This window comes from Populus euphratica, unplaced genomic scaffold, assembly GCF_000495115.2.
Source record: "Populus euphratica unplaced genomic scaffold, PopEup_1.0 scaffold430.1, whole genome shotgun sequence".
Lineage (NCBI taxonomy): Eukaryota > Viridiplantae > Streptophyta > Magnoliopsida > Malpighiales > Salicaceae > Populus > Populus euphratica.
The window spans coordinates 112,553-116,111 of NW_011500318.1; positions in this window are offsets into that span (position 1 = coordinate 112,553).

Below are 3,559 nucleotides of genomic sequence, written 5' to 3' on the forward strand. Positions count from 1 at the left end.
AAATTAATCAAATCACACCATCTCTTTAATAAGCAAATGCTTCTTTTTCTCTTGAAGTTTTCAGAATTATTTGTAATAAGATATTGGCTACAATTGAAAAGGTATTATCAATCAAATTTCCAGCTATCCGGGATCTAGGCATAGGTAGCAATCCATTTTAAAATTTCTTTTAATTACCTCTCGTGAGAAAACGATCCTACAAAAAAAATAATTATACAGTACGAGATAACATAAAAACAGGTGCAAATTCTCCTAATTTATGACCCACCATACGATCTGTTATATAAATATGTAAATGCTCCTTCTCATTATGGATAGCAATAATATGGCTAATCATTATAGGTATAATGGTAGATGCTCGGGACCACGTTACTATTAAAATTTTTCTATCTTTATTTTAAGTTTATTTATTTTTCTTAATAAATAATTTGCTACAAAAGGATTTTTTTTCAGTGAATGTGTCATAGTTAATTTCTTCTTGTTTTTTTTTTAAGATGAAGAAACAAATTCTATTTTCTCTCCTATTTACTGTGATCACAAAGAATCAAATTATCACTATATTTATTCCTTTTTCTACTTCTTCTTCCAAGTGCAGGATAACCCCAAGTGGTTGCAGGTTTTTTCTACTAATTGGGGCCCTCCCCTCACCACCCCCATGAGGATGGTCTACAGGGTTCATAACTACTCCTCTTACTACAAGTCATTTACCTAGCCAATGTTTTTGGTTCACCCTAGCATTCCCTACTTGTCCGATAGTTGCTGAGCAATTTTTGGATATTAAACGAACCTCCCTAAAATGGAATTTTAATGTGGTTGATTTCCCCTCTTTTGCAATTAGTTTCGCTATAGCTCTAGCTAATTGTTCATCCTTTCCAAGTGTGATTTCTATTTTATGTATGGTCGTGCCTAAGGGCATATAGGTTGAAGTAGATTCTTCTTTTTTTTTTTTATCAATCAAAACCTCTTCCCAAACTGTACAAGCTTCTTCCAAAGCATACGACGTTTTGGGTGTAGATGATGATATCTATACATATGGATCTTATGTATTATATAATGAAGTCAAGTACTATATGAGTGGATATATAGGCATCAAAATTTGCCGAATCACTCATGTTATGCTCTTCTACATCCTAGGTCTTCCCGTTCCGGCATTGGAAGCATATAACATTAAGGCAGGGTAACATTTCACAGTTTAATGAATCTTTTACTTATTTAATGGGATGGTTAAGAGATTATTTATGGTTAAACTCTTCACAACTTATCAATGGGTATAACCCCTTTAGGATGAATAGTTTATCAGTCTGGGTATGGATGTTCTTATTTAGATATATTGTTTGGGCTACTAGATTTATGTTTTTAATTTCTTGGCGCGGATATTGGTAGGAATTGATTGAAACTTTAGCATGGGCTCATGAACGTACCTTTGGCTAATTTGATTTGATGGAGAGATAAACTAGTAGCTCTTTCCATTGTGCAAGCAAGATTGGTTGGATTAGCCCACTTTTCTATAGGCTATATCTTCACTTATGCATTTGAACATCTAGAACTCAAGATATGGGCCAAACACTGAACAGTGTTCGGGCTGCAAAATAGATTCAGACTTCTTCGTTGTTGCTATAATTTGAACTTGGAAATGACCTTTTTAAATCTTGGGTTCCCATGAAAGTTGTAGGCATATGTCTTACCTTTCCATCCATATAAAATAGACCTAAATCCAAGATCTACAACTCCAGATATGACCCAATTACTGAACGGTGTTCTAGTTTGGACTGCACCAGCATTTCTTTTCTAAGTTTGGCCATCTCTTTGTCATTTCAATTTCAGTTCTTAAACTCATCAATCAATCCTTTCATTTATGTGATAGGCCTGCATTTAAAATAAATATTTACCATAAATTAAGGATATCTTATATTACTAGATATGTTATTATAAAACATGTTTTAGATGTTCCGTGATTGACCAATTAAGTTGACTCATGAAGGGATCAATTACAGGGATGAAAGATTGTAGTTGGGTAATCAATTGATTAGTAGCAGCAGCAAAGATTATGATTTGTCGTGCAGAAGATGTTAGAAATTCCTGTTTCACAACTTGATCAAGAAAATTCAACAAATTATCATAAAAACTATTAACATTTAACAAACCTATAGGTGTGAATGTGCAGTTGGACCCAAGAGAAAATATGAAAAATCTAATGTGCCCAGACCACCTGGTAAGGCAACGAAGGCGTTAACACAGTTAAACATTGAAGTCATTTGATCAAACATTATGGAGACCTGTAATTCCTCTCCAATTGTTTTTTCAATGATGTCCCCTTCGGTTAAAGCTTTGGGGACGACCCCCAAAACATAACTACCTCCTAAAAATATAGTTATTGAAACACTCCTTATTAACCTAAGGGTGCCTCCCCCATACACTAAATGAATCTTTCTCTCAGCTAGTACCCGACCAAGATGATTTGCTGATTCTAAAAATTCTTTTTCTTTCCCAGGACTAGATCCACCAAAAACACAAATAGTGTTTCCAGGACTAAATCCATAAAAGTTTTTTTTTATTTTATTTTAGGAATAGAGGAACTTACCATTTTTACACACTTCTATATTTATTGAATGGATGGGTTGAGTAGAAATGATGGGAAAGAAGAGAAGATTTTATAGATGAACAATTGAAAATGCAAAGCATACCACCTATATGTAGGCTAGCTGAAGTCTTACTCTCTCTCTCTTTCTTTTTTATAAAATGTATATGTACAAGCAGTTGTGATTGTGGCTCACATCCTCTTTTGGTTTTTCGTCCAAGAACAACTTAAACGCCCTTTATGGTTTGAGGATAAGCTTTCTATCCAGTTTTCTTAAAAACTAACAAATAAGGTTTTTTTGAGTCAGATTCCCAGGACTAAATCGATTATATTCTTTATGAAAATGAGGCCATAAATCATGAATTGCATGATGCACATTTCCACTAGGCTACGTCTTAAGGAGTAATAGAAGATTATCTAAAGACTCCTTACTCAGGCCATCCTTAATGAATTGTATTTTATCTTCATAGTTCATAGATACCATTCCTAAAGAATGACATTTTGCATTACAAGTCTATTTGGCACATCGGTGATAGACTTTCGGTCGTTTTGCACGATGTTTCTTTCTAAAGTGCTTTTACTTGTTTATGTCTTTCATTTCCTTTCCTTTACTTAGTTAATTTTTATCTTATTTATATTCTTATCTTATTTATTTATGTTTCTCTTTTTTATTATTTCACCTAAGTTTATTATGTCAAAATGAAAAGGTTACACTGATGGTGTACAAATAAGTATGGTGTAAACTCAACATAAACCTTAATGTTTCATACTAACATGTTTTGTATTTGTTATTTTGTTCACTTTTAATACTATGCTTGTTAAATAGTTAATCTAGATTTATATTATATAACACTTGGTACAACAAATACTTGGTACTTTTATAGCCCAACTGTATGGTATAACCTACATCTATGCTATGAAAGGAACTCGATTTGTTGTTAACATAAGTTATAATCATGAATGCTTGACGAGATTTACAAG